The sequence below is a fragment of the Caretta caretta genome, chromosome 8 (assembly GCF_965140235.1).
Source record: "Caretta caretta isolate rCarCar2 chromosome 8, rCarCar1.hap1, whole genome shotgun sequence".
Classification (NCBI taxonomy): Eukaryota; Metazoa; Chordata; order Testudines; family Cheloniidae; genus Caretta; species Caretta caretta.
In genome coordinates, this window is record NC_134213.1 from 6,825,951 (window position 1) to 6,848,894 (window position 22,944).

The 22,944-nt window shown below is 50.2% G+C and overlaps 1 protein-coding gene across 1 annotated transcript in view; it reads right to left on the reverse strand.

Moving 5' to 3' along the window:
* The window catches only part of SYNPO (synaptopodin), a 90,597-nt gene extending 68,302 nt beyond the window's left edge, over positions 1 to 22,295 (reverse strand). The window contains exon 1 of the mRNA XM_075131247.1: positions 22,160 to 22,295. The gene's annotated coding sequence lies outside the window, so the exon portion shown is untranslated. The remainder of the gene's footprint in view (positions 1 to 22,159) is intronic.
* Positions 22,296 to 22,944: the final 649 nt, after the last annotated feature.

The window sequence follows — 22,944 nt, forward strand, 5'->3', positions numbered from 1 at the left end:
TCTTGATATAATATCCCTTTGGCATTGTAAAGAATGTTAAACGGCTCTAATCGGCTGGGACTCTTCAGCACACTGGGGCTCGCATAGTTCTGGGGGGAGCCACTTCTGGCGGACAAAGAAATGTAAAAGAGCAGCTTCTTATGCTGGGAGTGTGCCGCCCAGACAGGTCTGGCTTGAAGATGGAGGGCGGCCTCTCTCCTTCCTCCCTCTCCTCCCAGGGGGAGGAATTAATGACTTCAGAGTATATTTACCCAGGCCCTGGCAATCTTCAAGTCAGTGGTTCCTAGTCTGCAAAAAAACCCAACACAACTGCAGGCTTATGAACCAAGATGTCTTGAACCAAGATCATCAGATCCAAACTCGGAGCCGAACTCTGAGGCTCGGGTCTGCCTCCCTTTCTGTCTTTCAGTAGTCAAGCCCCATGGCCCTCAGCCTTTTCCATACCACAACCTCATCTTACAACATCAACAAAGTTTCAGGAACACCCCCCCTCTTCCATCTAGCCACAAAGAAAGGGAGAGTGGGCAGGACCCCCAGGCCAAGAACCCACGTTCTAGACTGGCCTAAGGTTGATACAACCACCCCTTCCTTCCAGTCTACGGGAGTTCAAAGACAATGAACAGAACTAGCGCTTTGAGCTTCACACGCAGTGGGCCAAAATGCGTGAGCTGGAGGAAAAGGCACCTGCTGACAGGAGAAGAATGACACGGGCTACGTAAGACCCACAGGTCTTAGGAAATCCGAGCAAATGTAAAAGGCTCTGTTCTGCCTTCAGTCAGAGCCTTACCCAGCAATTTACTTCAATGAGGTTGAGCTGCAAAGGTAAAACAGAGAGCAGAAACAGGACCCAAGTGTCTAAACTTAATGCCATGCAGTTGGAATAACCCGATTCACCCATATCAGTGCTTAAGATGCCTTTAGGGGGTCCGGGTGCATAGGAAAACCATAGCAAGATATATAAGCAAGATGACATGGGGTGCATTAGCCTATGTTTCATAGAGTTTAAGGCCAGAAGTGACCACTAGATCATCCATTCTGACCTCCTGTATAGCACAAGCCATTAAATTTCCCCAGTAACTCCTATACTGAACCAATAACTTGGGTTAGACCAAAGCAGTGGTTCTCAAAGGTATTTGATCGCGCCCCCCTGCATTGTATTGGCAGTAGTTCACGTCCCACCCACCCCCAGCCACACAAGTGCATATACCGATTTTTTAAAAAGCCAACATACATCACTAAATATTAAAACCAGCAGGGCATTGATTCAAGCAGAGCCACCGAACCATTGTGATCAGAACAAAAGCAAAACCATGAGACTGTGTTCGATGCTTACAGTGAAATGTGCACACCGCAGCGTAGCAACTGGATTAACGTACGGAGGGCAACGACTTTGTAAAATGCTATGCCAGAAAATCCGTCAAATGCACAGTGCCTTCTAGAGTGAAACACACAACACCATCTGAGGTCCTGATATGCCTGGAGGAATCCGCTTGGCTAGTTATTCATTGCTGTGGGTAAAATGTGTGCAGTACATTGTTTTTCTTAAAGCTTCTCATGCTCCGCTCCCCCCCGCCAAATACATTTCACACATCCTTCCCCCAGGGGGGCATATCCCAGTTTGAAAACCTCTGGACTAAAGCATTTAAGTTCTCAGAAAACTAAATTGTTGTGTGTATCAGAGTGCATAGGGATATAGACACTAACCTAGGGTGACCAGACAGCAAATGTGAAAAATTGGGACGAAGGTGGAGGGTAATAGGTGCCAATATAAGAAAAAGACCCAAAAATTGGGACTGTCCCTATAAAATCAGGACATCTGGTCACCCTACACTAACCCCTTTTTTGGATCTTGCCAAGAAACAACTGGAAGGCTCAGACAGACAGGTAAGACACAAACCATTTAAGATCCCAGCAAGTGGCTCAAAGCATCAAAGACACAGGAATCATCTACTGCTTCTACACTGGGAAAGAGGTCACCTCACAAACAGCCTTTCAGACAAGAGTCTTATTAAGCACAACACGGGCTCTGAAATATTATTATTCCTTGGAGAACTGGTCCCTCTTGCAAGTACTGTAGTTCTTCTGATTTACAGCTGCAACAGCAAAATCTGCATGATCTTCCCATGGCATAATAATAACATTCTATCCGATCTGGGAATTATGGAGTGAACCCCCAGATAAACCGTCACAGCCTCACAACACTAAATGTGTTGAGGTACGCGCATGTCCTTAAGAGGGGCAATGTGGTGCAAATTCAAATGGTGTGTGAAAAAAATCTACAATACACTGTATAATTATAGATACTGCTGTGATCTTATGGAATATACTTGAAGGCAAACGAGCTGGAAGCATTATTTTAAAAGACCCAACCGTATGGGGTTTCTCCTACACAGGCCGGTGACTTGCTCGTAGGGATCGTGCATGCAGTTATCTTCCGCAGTTCTGAAGACCCATGTCAGCAAACGTATGACTAAGAGCTCTGATGCTGTGCAAGGAAGTCGCTACTGGGTCTACCGGAAACTAGGATCTAAATTGCTGGGCATGATGAGCGTCAAGGGAGGAGGCAGGGCATTGGCAAGGCTGAATTTGTTCCCTTCAACATTCTAAATTGGTACAAGCTACTCAGCTGGGCCACTTGCACCCACATATACCTGGTTTTTGACCAACTCACCCCCAACGTGGTCCTTACAAGAGCATTTACATCACTGCTGGATTTGGCCCTAGCTGTACAGGAAATGACTAGCACACAGGCACACAGATCACTACATTGTCGTCATACAGTGAAGGCCAGTTACATCCTTTGATGGTACGGTACTATTTTGTCATGCAGAGATAACAGTTGGGCAAAACAACCGGCCCACCATCCCGCCCCTCCACACACACACACACACACACACACACACACACACACTATCTGCACTTAGGTGACAAAGTTGCAAAGTCATAAATATGCATTCACCCCACAAAACAGAGCGAAAACGGCACTGCATATTGCACTGAAATTTCTCCGACCGCGCAGGCCCATGCCAATGAATAGGTGCCGCACTTACGTGGAAACACATATGCTCCATATCTGTAATGTGGCCAAATGATGTACAGATCAATGCTGAAACATGCACTTTCATGCATACACCAATGCCAAATAGATCCATTCATGTTTACACAGGCTGACGAGATTTGCTGGGCTGTGTAATTCATTGATGTCAGGAAAGCTTTGCTTAGATCTAGCACAGGGTTTTACGCGGCCTCCAATCACCACAGTATCTGAGCCCCTTCCATGGAAAAAGAAATATCAATAATGCAGTCCTTAGTCTTGGCGTCTCTGACACTTCTCCCTTTGCAGGGGGAAAAAACCCTCTGCTTGTGGCACTTTTCGTTTGGCTGGTTGCTTTGGTGGCTGTTACAGGGGTTTATTTTGGGGTGGGCGTGGGGTATTACGTTAGCTGGGCGTGTCAGCATTGGTTGTGCCATTCTGGCTATGGTGCAGAGGCTCGTGGAGGAGGAAGGTTTTGCAGAATGTCCTAATGAAGCTCAGATGCCACATCCGATTCCCAGTGAGATTTTTTTCTGCCTTTATAACCAGTACACAGCACACCCCTGCAAATTGGCATGATGCCCACAAACACACCCTTCCCTTCACCCTGCACTACGGAGTCCACTAACCCCCACAGCAGGGAAAGCCAGGGCCATTGGAAGAGCCATTCCGAGCATGTGCAAACTCTGCTGTGGTCCTGGCCATGAGCTCACTGAAGCAACTGTGGGAACGTGGAGGTTTCAGCCACAAGGGCAAACTGAATGATACGCGATGTCCAAACCACCAGCTGGGCTTCCTAGCTGTCCTGTAAAAGGCTGGGAGATTTTTACAGCAGGGTCTGTTACCCAGCTTTATAGCGTAACTGCCCTTTCAACCTAACCAGAGATAAAGCAAGTTCTGTGGGAGGTTCCCGTTGGGCCGCAGAGTCTTGAGTTTCCTTGCGCTTCAGAAAAATTCCTCTTGCAGTCGTCTCTGACACAGACGGCTTTCTTTTCTCCTTTGAGAAACCAGACAAGTTCTCCTTGGGTACTAACGGCAAGAAAGCCCCTTTGTTCAACTCTGCAAACAGGGCCATGCCACGGCCTACCCCCGTTTCCTAATTACCGCCTCCCGCGCAAGGCGCTCAATCCCCAGTGTCTAGCCAACTGCCCCAGCATGAACCTCGTGTTTGTCTAAGTGATCTGCCTCCTCCGTCCAACAATATAGCACTGTCTATCCTGCAGCCCACACCATTTCAGGGGGCATGCAAGGCGGAGCACCGGGGGAGCGCGCGTGTGTGAGAAAGAACATGAGTGCCCATGTGTATGTTGGCGTGAGAGTCAGCCTGCCTGCCTCATCAGTTGGGAACGGCTGAGGTGGGGATGCAGACCCTGGAACAACGCTGAAGAGACCTTCACCTTACGGCTGGTTGGGAGCAGCCAAACATTTTGATCGAAGAAAGAAGGCAGAAGAAAGAGCCTGGGCGGGAGACGGAGGGGGGGAACTCGGCCCTCCATGAATGAGCAGCCATTAATGAGAACCAGCTGAGGATATTCTGCCCCCTGCGTTCCTTCCCTCCCCCTCACCCCGCCCACACCTCCTCTTGGCTCACCCTTGGGGTCAGTTTGTATTTTCATAAGTCTTGATTGCCGAGAAATTGGAGGCTTGTGTGCCAGTGAGGGTCTGATTTGTTAATGGCAGGCCCGAGGCGGAGAGCACTGAAACATGAGGAACTGAATTAAAAACTCCAGCCAAAGGACTCCTAACGGGGCGGGTTAACCCCCCCCTCCACCTCTCTCTGTAGAATGGCTGAACATCTGTGCAGCAAAACCTCAGGGACTCCCCATCTTCCCCTTACTAATCAAACACATGTAGATTCGGGGCATGTGTTTTCCTTGTGGATCCTGCCTATCACGCATTCATTTTATGTGGCTCAGGTGAATCATTTGGCTCCCATGTATTTCATATGGGGCTTTCTTCTTATGAACAAAAAAATGCCATATGAACAATGGAAATCACATGGAAGTTACACTGGAGGACATGGCTCCCCCCCACGCATGTGAATGATGGGGTATGGGAACATGCCTCCCATTATCTATGTAGCAGAGGACCTGACCTAGTCAGTAAAGTGAACTGAGCCAGCAGGCTTGATCCAACAGGTTTGTGTGTAGTGATTTCCCGTCTTCTCCTTTTCTCTGGGCTGTTTCGTGTGGCAGTAGTGGTTGATGCAACATTCTTATTTATATTGCCTGGACCAGGCCCCATTGTGCCAGGCGCTGTACAAACACAGAACAAAGACTACTGGTCACCTTCTGGTCACATTTTCTACACGGACCCTCGTTACCAGCTTCGAAAGCAGAAGCAGCTGGGGCACCAACAAAAGAGTGATGAAATCACTGATAACGATTCATAAGTAATAATACATAGGGCTTATTTAGAGCTTTTCATCAGTAGATCTCAAAGCATATTAGAAAGGCTCCCCTCTGCTTCTTCGTATGGCATGTATTTGCATGTGCGTGACAAATAATAGAGGTATAAAGCTGATGCGTCATTCGACGGAACTGTGGGAGAGAGTCATCGATAAGAGACTAAGCAGCGACATAGATATTAGTGCAAATCAATATGGCTTTGGGCCAGGAAGATAGACCGGAGATGCTGGTTTTGCATGGAGGCAGCCAGTGGAAAAATTGAGAGAGAAAAGGAAAAAAGTGTTCACATGGTATTCACTGATCTGGGAAAGGCCTTTGACTCAGTTCCAAGGAATGTCATCTGGTGGGGTGTGAGGGAGAAAATGGTACCAGAACTTTATATGCGGCTTGTTTAAGCCATGCAGCCAGGATGGGCAGGGATGGTGCCCCTAGCCTCTGTTTGCCAGAATGAGCAACAGGGAAACGGTGTGCTGTCATCGAGGAAGACATGTCAGCATGTGCCATGGTAGAGGACATGGCACTGAACAGAGCACTTTAGAGGGAGAGAACTTGTAGAGCGGACCCCATTTGATGGGATTAACGCAAGGAAGAAGAAATACGTGTGTGCGTGATGTTGCTCTCAAGTGCAACTCATATTATGTTTGCAACATCAAGGTCAAACAAACACACACAGCCTCTTTCACAATAGCACCACTTTCCCTAGGCCACTTCTGCAGCAAATAGCAACCAGCTCACAGAACCCCAGCCTGCCTCCAGAGCCATAACACCCCCCAACCCAATCCCCTCTTGCTCTTCTGGGTTGGTTTCTCCGTATCTCCCGGGGGGCTTTGTATGCCAAGAGCCACTCAGCTCAGAATAGCTAGTAGCTAGAAGCCTGGTAAGGGGATCACTTGATGATTACCTGTTCTGTTCATTCCCTCTGGGGCACCTGGCATTGGCCACTGTCGGAAGACAGGATACTGTGCTAGATGGACTTTGGTATGGCCATTCTTATGTATGTAGATGCAACAATCATAGAATCATAGAATATCAGGGTTGGAAGGGACCTCAGGAGGTCATCTAGTCCAACCCCCTGCTCAAAGCAGGACCAATCCCCAACTAAATCATCCCAGCCAGGGCTTTGTCAAGCCTGACCTTAAAAACCTCTAAGGAAGGAGATTCCACCACCTCCCTAGGTAACGCATTCCAGTAACGCATTCACCCTCCTAGTGAAAAAGTTTTTCCTAATATCCAACCTAAACCTCCCCCACAGCAACTTGAGACCATTACTCCTCTTTCTGTCATCTGCTACCACTGAGAACAGTTGAGATCCATCCTCTTTGGAATCCCCTTTCAGGTAGTTGAAAGCAGCTATCAAATCTTCCCTCATTCTTCTCCTCTGCAGACTAAACAATCCCAGTTCCCTCAGCCTCTCCTCATAAGTCATGTGTTCCAGTCCCCTAATCATTTTTGTTGCCCTCCGCTGGACGCTTTCCAATTTTTCCACATCCTTTTTGTAGTGTGGGGCCCAAAACTGGACACAGTACTCCAGATGAGGCCTCACCAATGTCGAATAGAGTGGAATGATCATGTCCCTCAATCTGCTGGCAATGCCCCTACTTATACAGCCCAAAATGCCATTGGCCTTCTTGGTAACAAGGGCACACTGTTGACTCATATCCAGCTTCTCGTCCACTGTAACCCCTAGGTCCTTTTCTGCCGAACTGCTGCCTAGCCATTCGGACCCTAGTCTGTAGCGGAGCATGGGATTCTTCCGTCCTAAGTGCAGGATTCTGCACTTGTCCTTGTTGAAACTCATCAGATTTCTTTTGGCCCAATCTTCTTTTTTGTCTAGATCCCTCTGTATTCTATCCCTACCCTCCAGCGTATCTATCTCTCCTCCCAGTTTAGTGTCATCTGCAAACTTGCTGAGGGTGCAATCCACGCCATCCTCCAGATCATTAATGAAGATATTGAACAAGACCAACCCTCGGGGCACTCCACTTGATACCAGCTGCCAACTGGACATGGAGCCATTGATCACTACCTGTTGAGCCCAACAATCTAGCCAGCTTTCTATCCACCTTATAGTCCATTCATCCAGCTCATACTTCTTTAACTTGCTGGCAAGAATACTGTGGGAGACCGTGTCAAAAGCTTTGCTGAAATCAAGGAATAAAACGTCCACTGCTTTCCCCTCATCCACAAAGCCAGTTATCTCGTCATAGAAGGCAATTAGATTATTCAGGCATGACTTTCCCTTGGTGAATGCATGCTGATTGTTCCTGATCACTTTCCTCTCCTCTAAGTGCTTCAGAATTGATTCCTTGAGGACCTGCTCCATGGTTTTTCCAGGGATTGAGGTGAGGCTGACTGGCCTGTAGTTCCCCAGATCCTCCTTCTTCCCTTTTTTAAAGACGGGCATGACATTAGCTTTTTTCCAGTCGTCCAGAAAAGGTGGTGTCGGAGAGAAGGCTTTGGATTCTTTGACCCTGGGATAGTGTTCCAAGAAGGAGGAGTGCTAGGCAGAGACGGGCTCCACCTAACGAAGAGAGGGAAGAGCATCTTCGCAAGCAGGCTGCCTAACCTAGTGAAGAGGGCTTTAAACTAGGTTCACCAGGGGAAGGAGCCCAAAGCCCTGAGGTAAGTGGGGACATGGGATACCGGGAGGAAGCTACGAGCAGGAAAGCGCGAGATGAGAGGGCTCCTGCCTCATACTGAGGAAGAGGGACGATCAACAAGTTATCTCAAGTGCCTATAGGCAAATGCAAGAAGCCTGGGAAACAAGCAGGGAGAACTGGAAGTCCTGGCACAGTCAAGGAATTATTATGTTGTTAGGGAAAAAGGGTTCCCCGTAGCTTACATGATTATAGGGTCGTTTTCTGGGGTTTTTTCCCTATCAATGTGATTGGAATAACAGAGGCTTGGTGGGATAACTCACATGACTGGAGTACTGTCATGGATGGATATAAACTGTTCAGGAAGGACAGGCGGGGCAGAAAAGGTGGGGGAGTTGCATTGTATGTGTAAGGGGACTGTTGCCCCCTTACTAACATTCAGTGGGGGTATTTTAGTTGCTAGCTCCCATTACTAAAAAGGGGGAAGGGTTGATGGGGAATCAGGACCCTGAGACTGCCAGTCCCTAGGAACAATGGGGAGAGGCCAATGCTCCAGGTCAGCCTGAATGACAGGGCAGGCAGGCTAATCAAGGAGTCAGGAGGCCAGGGAGGTCCCCTCCATCCTCCGTGTAAACTGGATTTGCCTGGGTCAGACAGACAGAGTGGGGCCGAGCTAAGGAGAAAGTAGGGGCCCGAGCTGAGCTGGGGAGCAGAGCTGGGCCAGATCCAGAGGGACCAGAAAAGCAGCCCAGAGAGAGCAGACCCTGTCCTGGGAGCAGAGCTGCAGCCCCAAAGCCAGAGGCACAGCCCAGAGAGAGCAGACTTGCCCTGGGAGCGGAGCTGCCGCAACCAGAGCTAGCGGGGCCAGAAAAGCAGCCCAGGGAGCAGGTCAGTGCTGGGAGCAGAGTCACAGAAGCAGCCTGCAGAGCAGACCTGTCCTGGGAGCAGAGCTGCAGCAACCAGAGCTAGCGGGGCCAGAAAAGCAGCCCAGGGAGCTGGAGGCAGAGCAACAGCAGCAGCAGCCGTGCAGAGACCGAGTGGTGGAGCTGGGGCTGGAGCAGTCCGGAGCTGGGTGCGGTGAGCAGCTGGGGAGAGCGAGGGGGACCCTGGGCAGCGGGCCCAGCACAGGGAGACGCCTCAGCCAAGAGGCTCTGCAGGCCAGGCTTGGATCGTAACCCCGACAGGGCAGGGGTGACACTGGGAAGAAGGGTCCTGCCACTTAGAGCCTGAGAGCGTGTGGCCACCACCAGAGCAAGTGTCCAACCCACAGCATCCCCGCAGCACGGCCAGGGCCTGAGAAGGAGGCCTGGGACTTACAAGGAGCAGACTGTGAACTGCCCTGACATTCCAGAGACACTGTTTGTGATGTTCCCTGCCACAGAGCGGGTTGATGTGTTTCCTTTAACCTTTCCCATTTTCCCTTATTCTTTTTAAAATTAATTGTTGATTAAATAACTTGCATTTGCTTTAACTTGTATGTAATGGTCAGTGGATGAGAGAAGTGCCCAGTGCAGAGAGAGTACCCCGGAGTGGGGACACCCTAGCCCCTGTCCTAGGTGACCACAGCAGGGTTGGGGGTCGAGCCCCCCAGGAATCCTGGGCCCAGCCTTGTTGGGGTTACGAGGACTCTGCCAGACAGGAGAGTGGAAGGGGAGTCCTCAAGGGCAGGGAGGCCACTGGGTAAAGGGAGTGGGAGTGAGGACTCAGATCCTTTCGCTAGCCCACTTCACCAGGGTAGTGCAGAAGCCAGGAAAGTTCCCCACAATAGCGGGACTATTCCCCCGCTTACATATGTAAGAGAGCAGTATGACTGCTCAGAGCTCCAGTATGAAACTGCAGAAAAACCTGAGAGTCTCTGGATTAAGTTTAGAAGTGTGAGCAACAAGGGTGATGTCATGGTGTAGACCACCAGACCAGGGGGATGAGGTGGACAAGGCTTTCTTCTGGCAACTAACAGAAGTTACTAGATCGCAGGCCCTGGTTGTCATGGGAGACTTCAATCACCCTGATATCTTCTGGGAGAGCAATATAGCGGTGCACAGACAATCCAGGAAGTTTTTGGAAAGCGTAGGGGACAATTTCCTGGTGCAAGTGCTGGAGGAACCAACTGGGGCAGAGCTCTTCTTGACCTGCTGCTCACAAAGTGGGAAGAATTAGTAGGGGAAGCAAAGGTGGATGGGAATCTGGGAGGCAGTGACCATGAGATGGTCAAGTTCAGGATCCTGACACAGGGAAGAAAGGAGAGCAGCAGAATATGGACCCAGGACTTCAGAAAAGCAGACTTTGACTCCCTCAGGGAACTGATGGGCAGGACCCCCTGGGAGAATAACATGAGGGGGAAGGAGTCCAGGAGAACTGGCTGTATTTTAAAGAATCCTTATTGAAGTTACAGGGACAAACCATTCCGATGTGTAGAAAGAATAGTAAATATGGCAGGCAACCAGCTTGGCTTAACAGTGAAATCCTTGCTGATCTTAAACACAAAAAAGAAGCTTACAAGAAGTGGAAGATTGGACAAATGACCAGGGAGGAGTATAAAAATATTGCTCAGGCATGCAGGAGTGAAATCAGGAAGGCCAAATCACACCTGGAGTTGCAGCTAGCAAGAGATGTTAAGAGTAACAAGAAGGGTTTCTTCAGGTATGTTAGCAACAAGAAGAAAGTCAAGGAAAGTGTGGGCCCCTTCCTGAATGAGGGAGGCAACCTAGTGACAGAGGATGTGGAAAAAGCTAATGTACTCAATGCTTTTTTGCCTCTGTCTTCACGAACAAGGCCAGCTCCCAGACTACTGCACTGGGCAGCACAGCATGGGGAGGAGGTGACCAGCCCTCTGTGGAGAAAGAAGTGGTTTGGGACTATTTAGAAAAGCACAAGGGACGAGCACAAGTCCATAGGGCCGGATGCACTGCATCCGAGAGTGCTAAAGGAGTTGGTGGATGTGAACAATCAACAGTCAGAACTTCTAGTAGTGAAACAGATGAGCTATTGGTAAAGGAGGGAGTGGATCAGGGATCAGCACCAAACCCTTTCTTGTTTATCCTCGTCCAGGATACCATCACAAGGGACATACAAAAGTCGGCATCTTGGTACATGCTGTTTGCAGATTATATCATTCTATGCAGTGAGAAAGATTGTCTAGAAGAGGATCTTGATAACTGGAACGATGTGTTGGAGAGACATGGGCTTAAAAATAAGGAGAGGGAAAACAGTATATGGTATGTAATTTCAATAATGTGAACACCAAAGAATTATTCTTGAAACTAGAGGGGAAGACAATACCGAACACGCAAAGTTTCAAGAATCTGGGTTGTAGAATCTGGGGAAATGGAGGAGGAAATTCGAGCTAAGAATAATAAATGCTGGGCTCAGATGGAGAGAGAGGAGTGGTGTAGTATGTGTCTGGAAGATACCAGGAAGATTAAAAGGGAAAGTCTATAATCAGTGGCTAGTTCAGTTTTAACATATGGCATTGAATGTTGGGCAACAGAGAAGAACCATGAGCAAGTGATCTGATCTACAGATATGCAAATGGTGAGCTGGATGAGTGGTGTAAGCAAGAAAGACCACATGACATGTTCAGAGACACGCTCAAAGTAACACCTAGAAATGAAGAAATGAGGGAGTGCAGGCTCAGATGGTTTGGTCATGTAAAGTGCAGTCATGACAACTGTATCTGTAAGAGAGTCTGACAGATCAAGACTGAAGGAAAAAGACAGAGCAGCTGACCCAAGAGGAAACGGGGGGGCTGTCATAAAGGAAGACATGTCAGCATGTGCCATGGTAGAGAATATGGCATTGAACAGTGCACTTTAGAGGGAGAGAATTCATAGAGCAGATCCCATTTGATGGGATAAGTGCAAGGAAAAAGAAATACGTGTGTGCGTGATTTGCTCTCAAGTGCAACATCATTATGTTTGCAACATCAAGGTCAAACAAACACACACAGCCTCTTTCACAATAGCACCACTTTCCCTAGGCCACTTCTGCAGCAAATAGCAACCAGCTCACAGAACCCCAACCTGCCTGCAGAGCCATAACAACCCAATCCCCTCTTGCTCTTCTGGGTTGGTTCCTCCATATCTCCCGGGGGGCTTTGTATGCCAAGAGCCACTCAGCACAGAATAGCTAGTAGCTAGAAGCCTGGTAAGGGGATATCAGGGCTGCTACTCACAAAAGCTAGTGGTAGAGAGGCTGCTTTCGGATGCAAAACCCCTCAGTTCAAGTCCTAGCTGGGGCAGGTTCCCTGCAAGAGGCGACCTCTCCACAGGAAATGTTCAAATGACTATTTGTGTCTGAAATCTGAGGGGAAAGAGGGAGGGAGCAGTGAACTAAATCCTCCATCTCACTTCTCCTGTTTAGCCATTAAAATTCCTCTGCCTCCTCAGGACAGAGTTCCAGAGCTGTTTCTCAGGGCGGCACTTGGAAACCATCTCTTGACGCCTTCTCCTTTGACAATATGTTTCTGAGCGAAAGCCCGAAGGCTAACAAGCTGTCCGAGCACAGCATCCCAGCGGATCTCCCCACAAGGATGGCTCCTTATCTGATTGGAAGAGCTGGGACATGGTTAACTTGAACTGATGAGACATTTCCCCCCCCCCCCCTTATAAAGTGTCTGTGATGATCAAGGAGGTATCTTTGGCATCATGAATTTTTCTCTTGGGTTTAAAGTCTAGTCAGTCTTGGCAAAAAACTCTTCCCCCTTCTATCCCCCAAGTTCCTCTCTGTTCAGCCTGATTCCCCTCACTTTCATCTGTGCCTCTAGTCGGCTGCCACCTGTTACCTTTCCTCCTTGACTAAGAGAGGACGAAGTTTAAAGTGTCCGCTCCAATTTCCTCAACCTGTTTACCCTGCAGTTACAGGATGGTTTTGACCAACAGGAACTAGGATCCAGGTTTTGTTTCAAGCCCATCTCTAACACTAAGTTCTGAAGAGGATCCAGATTCAAACTTTGCTCAGACTTCTATATCAGGACCAGCCAAACTCTGGATCCCAACACACCCAGAAACCTCTCTCTCCATTAATCAAGCACCTGATCTCAGGCAAAAGGGCTGGTATTTCCATTCCCCATGTCACACATTTCTCCTGGCCACAATTCCATCACCTATACCTCCCTGCAAGGAGGAGCCAATAGGTGTGTGAGCTGAAAAATGGCCGTAGGAAAGTCCATGATGGGCCTTTATATATCAAGTCCGTTAGGCTCCTGGAAGTCATCTTTCTTCCAGCTGTGTTTCTCTGGTGTCCAGATCAGGCACGCAGAAGCAAGAGCTCTGGACAAGTTGACTGTTGACAGTTCTTCATATGACACATCTGACAAGCCGTGGGCCCAGCTGCGGACACGCAGCCAGTGCGTTCACCCACTCATGCTCCATGTGGACAGCTCTTCAGAATAACAGGCCAGAAGGCAAATGCTCTGCAAGGCCTTGGAGAGAAGCATTTTGGGATCAGTTCTGGGCAGTTCTGGGCAGCTCTTGTCACAAATGCTAACTGCCCAATAGCTTTGCTTAGCAAGGCACTTCCTTCTTCCTTTTGCTCCAATATCAAATATCTTCCAGCAGGGCTGCCCCATAGGAAAGCTCCCAGAACTTCAGGGTCAGATGCACGAGCAACCCAAAAGTCTCTGACTTCAAGGGTTTCTCAGTGAAGACACTACCAATGGTGCACCCCGCTGTCGTCATAGGGAAACCCCAACAGTGCCCATGTCAACCAAGGGAGACCTCGGTCAGCCCAGCAGAGCAGCCTGTCTACAGCCACTGTGCCACAAACACACAGGCCAGCAGCACCTGTAAAAGCATTCGGGGATGATGGCATCTGCCAAAGGGATTTTGTCTGTGGAATGCCCATCATTACGCAGCCGTTTGCGGCACTGTGAGGAGGGGGCAAACAGATGTTCTGGGCAACGGAGTGCTTCTGTGGAACCCTAGGGCTGGGAGAGGGATGAGCAGGAGAGAAGTGTCCTGTGGGGTGAGCCCACTCATGGCAGTGCCGGAGGGCTTGCTGGGCAACAGTAACTGACTGGGATTTCACTCATCATGGCTGTCCTGGGAACACACACAAGGGTCAGGGCTTCAGTGTTTGGGGGTGGGGGGTTCAACAGAGCTTTGTTCCTCAACTGAAGGCTGGTTTTGACTATTTCAGTGCCGTCTGCTGCTCGTTCTGAGATCCACACCGCAGGTCGTGGAGTGCTCCACACATCTGACCCGGTGTAATAGTGGTTAGCATCCACTCAGTCATGGGGTAGTGGTGGGGGAGCCAGGGCCCGCCTACTCCACCGGGCTCCAACCCAGGGCCCTAGGAGGGTCGGCAGCATTTGACCTCCAGGGTGGGGAAGACCCTCTGAGTCTGAGTTACCCTCCCTTGGTTACTTCCTACCACTGCTTCTGGTCCCAGAGAAGGAAAAGGAAACCAAACCATCAGCCCCAGCCGGGCTCAGCATGCAGTCCAGGTACTTAGGGGCGGCGTCTCCAGCCCCTTTTGGCAGGAGCCTTCAGGGTAGATCTATCCTCTTCTCCAGCCTCCTGACTTTGGAGCTGGGTTGCTCCCTTTTCAACCCTGTCTCCAGCTGGAGCATGCTCTGCAGGTTGGAGGGGCAGGGCTAGCTGGTCCCAGTACTGCCCTTTAACCCCTTCCATCCCAGTTTGGGGTTTGTGTACCTCACCACACAATACTACAGCACAGGATTCACATGCTGTGATAAGACACACATGTGCTTGCTAGTGCGGCTGTGTCAGGGTTCATACTCCAGCCTCCGAATGTAGCGGGAGCCATGTACACCGCAGCTCATCAGCAATGACAGTCACATTAGCTAGGACGCTCTAGGGTGGGGCTGGGGATGAGGGGTTTGGGGTGCAGGAGGGTGCTCAGGCTGGGACCAAGGGGTTTGGAGGGCGGGAGAGGGATCAGGACTGTGGCAGGAGGTTGGGGTGCAGGGGTGGGGGAGTGAGGTCTCTGGCTCTTGGTGCGGGCTCTGGGGGTGGGGCCAAGGATGAGGGGTTTGGGGTATCAGAGGGTGCCCTGGGCTGGGACTGAGGGGGCTGGGGCGTGGGAGGGGATAAGGGGTGTAGGCACTTATCTCAGGCAGCGCTTATTTCAGGCAGCTCCCAGAAGCAGCAGAATGTCCCCCCTCCGGCTCCTATGCAGCGGCGTGGCCAGGCAGCTCCGTGCGCTGCCCCTTCCACAGGCGCCAATGGGAGCTGCGGGAGCGGCGCTTGGGGTGGGGGCAGTGTGCAGAGCCCCCTGGGGAGTGTAGGAACTGGAGGGAGGACATGCTAGCTGCTTCCTGAGAGCCGCACGGTGCGGAGGCTAGCAGGGAGCCTGCCAGTCCCGCTACAGGGGCGCTGCCAACCAGACAGTCAAGGACCCGGTCACCGGAGGTGCCAGGATCCCTTTTTGACCAGGTGTTCCCATCGAAAACCAGACACCTGGTCATCCCAGCGCCCGGGGGTCTCAGCTGCCAGCCCTGCACCCGGCTGCCGGCCCCAGTTCCGACTCCCGGCCCCACGTCGGGAGCTCCACTCCCAGCCCCACATGCGGGGTACCGGCTGCCAGCCCCACACCTGCCCCCCGCTGTGACCCCGGCCTCGGCTCTCTTACCCCTGCTCCCCATTCCCGGAGCCACGGCCCTGCTCCTAGCCCCAGCTCTAAGGCGCACGGGGGGCACGGACAGGGATGGAGGGGGCACAGCTCCCCCACTCTAAAAATTGTTTCAGTGCCGTTGGAGTGAGCTTTGCAGCAAGCCCCAAGTGTGGGCCAGTGAAACCTTCCCATCCGCCCACCATGCTTTACATTGAAATCATTTGAGGGAATTCTAAGTGTTTTATTGAGACTATTGTTTCGCATCCCTCTACCTGAAACACCAGGTCCCTTCATTGTCAGGAGCCCAATCAGCCAGGACTCAGAGGACAAGGAAAATTTGAACTAACGCACTGAAAACACCTAAAACAAATACCTACCATCACTTTTCTACACCCACAATGCCACCGGTTTAAGATCTGCTCTCTTAGGACCTGCCAGAGCTAGAAGAAGAAATGCTGTGTCCACACTGGGAACCCACGATTGTTTTCTTTCAATTGTATGAAGCTCCCGTTTCTAGCTCCGCACTGCCATGGGGGCAGGGCTGAACTGGGCTTATTTTGGGTGTCAGACCATTGTAATTTTGAGGGAGAAAGAAACATTCTCATGGCAGGTTGTGGGGGAGAAGCAAGTTCATTTTGTTTAAATGTGGCTTTTCCTTCTGAAAGTTGCTCAGAGCTTTAGAATGGTAGAAACCCTGTTCAGGGGTGGAGTAGGGGGCAGCGTGTAAGCCAGGTGGAGAAGGTGTGTGATAAATGCAGTTAGTTATACGGCTCTGCTTTATATCTCATGGATATCATAGAATCATAGAACTGGCAGGGACCTCGAGAGGTCATCTAGTCCAGTCACCTGCACTCATGGCAGGACTAGGTATTATCTAGGACCATCCCTGACAGGTGTTTGTCCAACCTGCTCTTAAAAATCCCCAATGATGGAGATTCCAGAACCTCCCTAGGCAATTTATTCCAGTGCTTAAACACTCTGACAGTTATGAAGATTTTCCTAATGTCCAACCTAAACCACCCTTGCTGCAATTTAAGTCCATTGCTTCTTGTCCTATCCTTAGAGGTTAAGAAGAACAATTTTTCTCCCTCCTCCTTTTATGTACTTGAAAACTGTTTTTCATGTCCTCTCTCCGTCTTCTCTTCTCCAGACTAAACAAACCCCATTTTTTCAATCTTCCCTCGTAGGTCATGTTTTCTAGACCTTGAATCATTTTTGTTGCTCTTCTTTGTTGCTCCAATTTGTCCACATCTTTCCTGAAATGTGGCATCCAGAACTGGACACAATACTCCAGTTGAGGCCTAATCAGCATGGAGTAGAGCGGAAGAATTACTTCTCATGTCTTGCTTACAATACTCCTGCTAATACATCCCAGAATGATGCCTGCTTTTTTTGCAACAGCGTTACACTGTTGACTCATATTTAGCTTGTGATCCACTATGTGCCCCAGATCCCTTTCCACAGTACTCCTTCCTAGGCAGTCATTTCCCATTTTGTGTGTGTGCAACTGATTGTTCCTTCCTAAGTGGAGTACTTTGCATTTGTCCTTATTGAGTTTCATCCTATGATTTCATCATAGCACGTATGTGGTCTACAGTATTTATAATAAATACAGTATGCACGTGTGTGTGTGTGAGAGAGCTGGAGAGGCACACTGGATATGCACATGGATATGTGTGTGAGATGGTTTGCACGTAATGAATCTCTGTGTGTGCAAGTCTGTGTAGCATTGTGTATATGTGAGTTCACCCTGTCCTGGGGGTTGGCACAACCCTATTCCATCACAGATCACAGGCACCAGGTTCTGTAAACTACTTGCAATCAGCTGCATATCAACTTCCATGAAGACTAAAAGTCTGGGGAAGAACTCCAAGCAGCGGTGCAGTCCGAGGAAATGAGGGCAGAAGAATGTCAGAAACAACTGTAAACTTCCCAGGCGATTGCTCTTCCCTGCCCCAGCTTAGATTGGGTCAGGCCTTCAGACTGTTTACAGAAAACCTAGCTCACCAAGAAATCCATCTTCCACTTCCTGTTGACTGCAGAAAGTCAACATTTAAACTGAGTCAGAATGCCAGGAAGTCTGAAACTCAAGTGAATTAATGTCTTCTATTCAAAAGACAGAAGGGGGCTGCATTGAAGTCAGCACGACCGGGTCCAGAGGCAGTTAGAAGCCTGCAAGCAAGTTACGTGTTTGCCTTTGTAACTGAGCTGATCATAGTTGCCATTCCAGGAAGTCCCACCTCTGGAAGACAGTACTTCAGAAGTGACATCATCGAATCAGCGGCTAGTGATTGGCTATGGCTGAGACTATGTCATTTGTGGCAGGACTCGCCTTTCAGATGAAGTCTGCATCCGATGAAGCGAACTGTAGCTCACGAAAGCTTATGCTCAAATAAATATGTTAGTCTCTAAGGTGCCACAAGTCCTCCTTTTCTTTTTGCAAATACAGACTAACACGGCTGCTACTCTGAAGCCTTTCAGAATGGTTCCTTTTGGAATTATGTTACAACAGAGCAACCTCACTGGTCTGGGCTGCCAGTAGCGTACCTAGGGATAGGGCTTGGGATGATGACACTCCTAGGTGGACCATTCCCACATCAGGCACACTCTAGCGTCTAATGATTTTACTTTATATATGAGCCCAGTTGGGGTCTAGTTTCCAGACGTGCTGCACAGCCACACATTAACAGAAGCCAGGGGTGATCAACAGCTTGGGAAACAAGGTCAATACTGTGTGTATGTGCATCCGGTGATCCCAGCGTGGGGGCTGGGACTCAGGAGGCCCTGGGTTCTATTGCCACACGGGTGACCTTGCACAAGATTTTGTGGCGTGATTTCATCTTCTGTAAAACGGTGGAAATCATATTTACCGAACTCTCAGCAGGGCTGGGGAGAGGAATTCCTTTAGAGCCATCCTGGTTGTTTGAAAATGGCTTGAAAACTCCGCTTTAGATACGGAACATGCCACCTCTCCGTACTGGGCTTTCCCGGGATGCCTCCCTCCCTTGTTCTCTCTCTCTCTTTCTACACAGCATTCTGCCTCAGTAAAAACCACTTCTCGGCTGTCTTGCGTTTAGTGGAGCCGGTAACACTCGGCCTATGTTCCACTCAAGGCCAGGCTCCATTGTTGTGAAGTTCTTCGAAGTGTGGAGTTCAGCCAACCAGAGAGCTCAGCTTTGGATACAGCTGCTGTTTACCGCCTGAGTCATCATCTGTCACGAACCCAAGGAGCCAGAGAGGGAAAACTCAGCGCTGACCTGAAAACCAGCTTATTTTTCTCCAAGTCAGCATAAAGGGATCAACAAGACATCTCTTTTTCTCATCAACATGAGGCACTTCGCTGGCAGTGGCTATATGCCGGAGGGAGAAAAACCCTCCCCGACAGCTAAGCTCTCTCCCCAGCTCCTGTCTCCATGCTGTCCTCTCTGCTGCTCTGGATCCATTATGTGCTAGGCGCTGTACAGAACACATGAAACCACAGGCACAGCCTTGGCAGGGGCTCCAATCCTAGGCCCCAATCCTGCCATATGAGCCATATGTACCCTATGTCCACACTGGGTCTTGCTGAAGTCAATGGGATTTGACGCCAGGCACAAGAGTCTGCCCGAGTGGATCCAACCGCATGTTCGGGGCCTATAAGCTGGCCAGACAATGCAACAAGCACTGGAAGACCTGGAGGAGAAAGCAGCTTAGAAAGGGAGATGATGTTGTTTTCAGTTTTCTCCTTTCTGCTGTTTTAATCAGTGATCCCCATCCCGGCGCGCCCACCTCCCTCACACACCTTGGCAGTCCCCATCCCAGCGTGCTCACCCTCCTTGGAGGTCCCCATCCTGGGATGTCCATCCCCCCGGCCCTTCTCAGCACTCCTGATTCGCTACACCTGGCCTCCACTCTTGCCCCATACAGATCCTCCTTTGAGAGTCACTTCTTCCCCAGGGCTCAACACTGCTGACCTATAGTTTGCCTTCTCCACTCTGTTAGTAGCAGGGGGAAGACAGGGAAAATGAAAACATAAATAACTGTCCAGGCTCTCTGATCTCCATCTCCTCTGGGGCCCCAGTGAGCCTGGGCCTACGCTGGCCTGTCTCAGGTTGCGAGCCATTTGGGACAGGAGCCATCTTCATTTCTGTGCCTGGCGCAGCATCGAGCACATGGCTGGAACTTATCAATAACGACAATATTGAGACAGTAGAAATTTAACTTAGCTGTCCCGGTAGATCAACATGATCCCACAGCGCTTGGCCTTCACCCAGCATCCCTTGGTGCCACTTGTCTTGCACCCAAAGAGTCTTAACGCAGAAGGGAGCGCTTAGGAGCAGCCGCCAAAGAACGTCCATCAGCCATCACAGCTTGTGCTTCTCCCCGCTCCGGCACAGTCCTCCAGCCTCTAGAAGGAAAGGTCAGTACAGCAAGTCGGGGGTCAATGGAGCAGCTCCACTGGCTGAGCTAAAGGAGGTCCCCAGCAGAGGTCAATAGTAGCATCTCCAGCCATACAGGCCTGGTGGAAAGCGGTTTGCAAATAAACCCAGTTGCAATGGGTAACATTAAATGCACAAATGAGTGAGCCCCGGCAGCGCTGAGGCTCGGCTTACACGGGAATTGCCTCGCTGTGAAAGTGATTTGAAGTAAATTATACACACGCCTTACAAGCACCGCAACTCCTCCTTGTCCTTGTGGCCCGCACCTCCCTTCCCATCCATGCACCATTTGCCACAATCTTTGGCCCTGGAGGCAAGGCCAGTACTAATCTACTCTGATAATAAATAGAGTGTCCCTAGCCAGGGTTTCCTAATGGCTTGTCCCTGCCCGCACAGGCCAGGGAAATGGCATCAGCGTGTCCTTGCTAGTCACGAACCCTGTTTAAATAGGATTCTGGCCACAATGGTTCCAGTGCTGCCTTCTTCAGTGGCCGTGGGCCGCCCCTGCTCCTGGCTGGTTAGCCTATAGCTTGCCCTGCTCTCCTTCACCTCTTTGTTTAGGGTCCTGCTTTAATTTTCTTTCCTTGGACACTTTCAGCGACAACATTGTCCCAACTCCTTGAAAATCCGGCTCTTTCGCCAGGAAACGAAACCGATTTTTCATGTCTGCCTCAGTAACCATTAGCCTGGCCCAGCCAGTGGGATCCTGAAACATCTCCCCCGTATGCAACTTCCGACAGCCCCCTAAGCAGGGCTTCGGAGACCACCCCAGATCTGGCCTTGGCTGCACATCTGCAACCCAGTTTGCTTCCCTGCAAGGTACCAGCAACTCCCATTCGCCGAAGCCAGTGGGAGAAAAATCAGACCTCTGGCCTCGTCCAGCGTAATGAATCAGAGCTCTGGGACTGCTTCTGAACTCTACCCTCATAGCCTTATGTACCGAGATTGTTCCACACCCTGGGACATAACGATTCCAGCAGACTGAACAGAGCCTGCAGCAATACACTAGGTCATGTGTTCACCAGCTGCTTGGAAACCATTTCTTGTCTTGGGGTCATAAGTGCAGATTTTTATAATTATTAGCTCTGGTCATTTACCATAAACTATTTATTCTGGCTCATTCAGAGGGGTTTGATGCATGGAGGTCTGTATGTACTCACCGAGGGCGTGTGTAGGGTTGGGGGGCGTTGACTAGGCCCATGTATGTGTGTACAATAGTGAGTGCTGGAGAGATGGGACTGTGTGCATCTGGGACAGCGAACACAAGTTATGTCTCTCTGTGTGTGCGTGCACAGCTGTCAGAGAAGTGTGCCCGTTTGCCCCTGATGGGGCAAGGGTGAGTGTGTGTGTGTGCTGTGTCATCTATAAATAGACACATGGCTGTGTGTGGCACATGGCAGGGAGCCGTTTTCACTTTGGGGTGCTTGGATGAGCGTATCCAGTTCCATCTTGGGATGCTAACGCTACATAAAACGAGCACCGGGGCACAACCTGAGTGTTGATTTGAGCACCCGCTTGTGGAATCAGGTGCCCTGGCGACACTAATTTCTGCTTTGTCAATTACAACATGCCCCCCCTCACCCCAGCACAGGGCACCAGTTGCTGCAGGGATTCATTTTAATAGTAGAAATTGCACTCAAAAGAATGAGATTTATAAAACCAAACAAAGCAGGTGCTCACTAGTGTGAAGCGCAACACGAAGGGGGTTAGTTGCAGAGATGGAAGGGGAAAGGAGAGGCTTTTAAAAGCGGGAGGAGAGGAGGTAAAACTGGGTGTCGATAAGACACACCCCAGCCTGACACCAGTCACCTGGTCCCCGATGGCACAAAGGTGGGATCCTTGTAGCTAATCGAATGAGGGTCTGGAAGAACCCTTGACTGTGGAGAGGCCGTGTGCCAAGGGCTTCCCATTCCTAGATGCACCAGATGAAAATGAGGGCAAGGGCAACTGTGAGTTCACATTACTGAGGAATGTGGCACCCAGTACTCCCAAATGAAGGGTGGAGTGGGAGGAGGGGTGATTCCTGCTGTTGTTCACCGGGGCTAGGGTGCCTTTTCATGCATTATTCCTCAGCATGGAACAAGTGCTGGCAAACTACCGTGGAACAGCAGGGGAAGCACAATGTCTTACCTGTAAGGATGCGAGCCAGGAGACAAAGGGGGTCTTTTCCCAGGATCTCAGCCACTCCCACTCCTGACTTTACCAGCTTTCTGCAAACCTGGGCAGCTGGGAACTGGCTGGCCTGGCCTGTTCTCCCCACCTTGAGACACTGAAGGCTGCTGTTTTAGAACATCTGGCTGCTGGAAAGAATCCAGGCCTAGCTGTTATGGCTAGCAGTGGGATCCTCCTTTCCCTCCGCTCCAACAGCGATGCCATCAATCACCCGTCTGAGCCCGGCTGGTGTGAGCGTGCATGGCGCATGGAGAACTGTGGGCATTCCAGAGTAACGGAGCATCCTTTCCGGTCCATTTATTGTCATGCTGTAGCCAGCGCTGGTACAAGGAATGGGGAGGGGGCACTTCAAACCCAGGCCTGGCCAGACGTCCCCTGGCTCTGGAAAGGATCAGGCGAAGCGGGACATGGAGGGTAGTTTTTCATTTTCTTTTCAACAGCAAAGGAGAAATATTAATTATCTTCCCCCCACCCCATCAGTCTCTCCCTCTGGGAAGATATCAGCTCAGCACATTCCTGCTTTAGAAGAATCTGAAAATAAATTGCCCTTCGCTTCCTCTTTAAATAATTACAAGTCTGCATTCCCCATCTGTTGTCCCACCTCCAGCTTTGGTCGGTGCCTCTGTCCTTGCTCCCTTCTGGGGGCCATTGGCTACTCACAAGTGTCTCTGAATTTCCACAGGACAGATCTGGAAACAAGCTGGCGTGTTTGGGGGTGACATTAAATGGGCCAAAGCAATGGA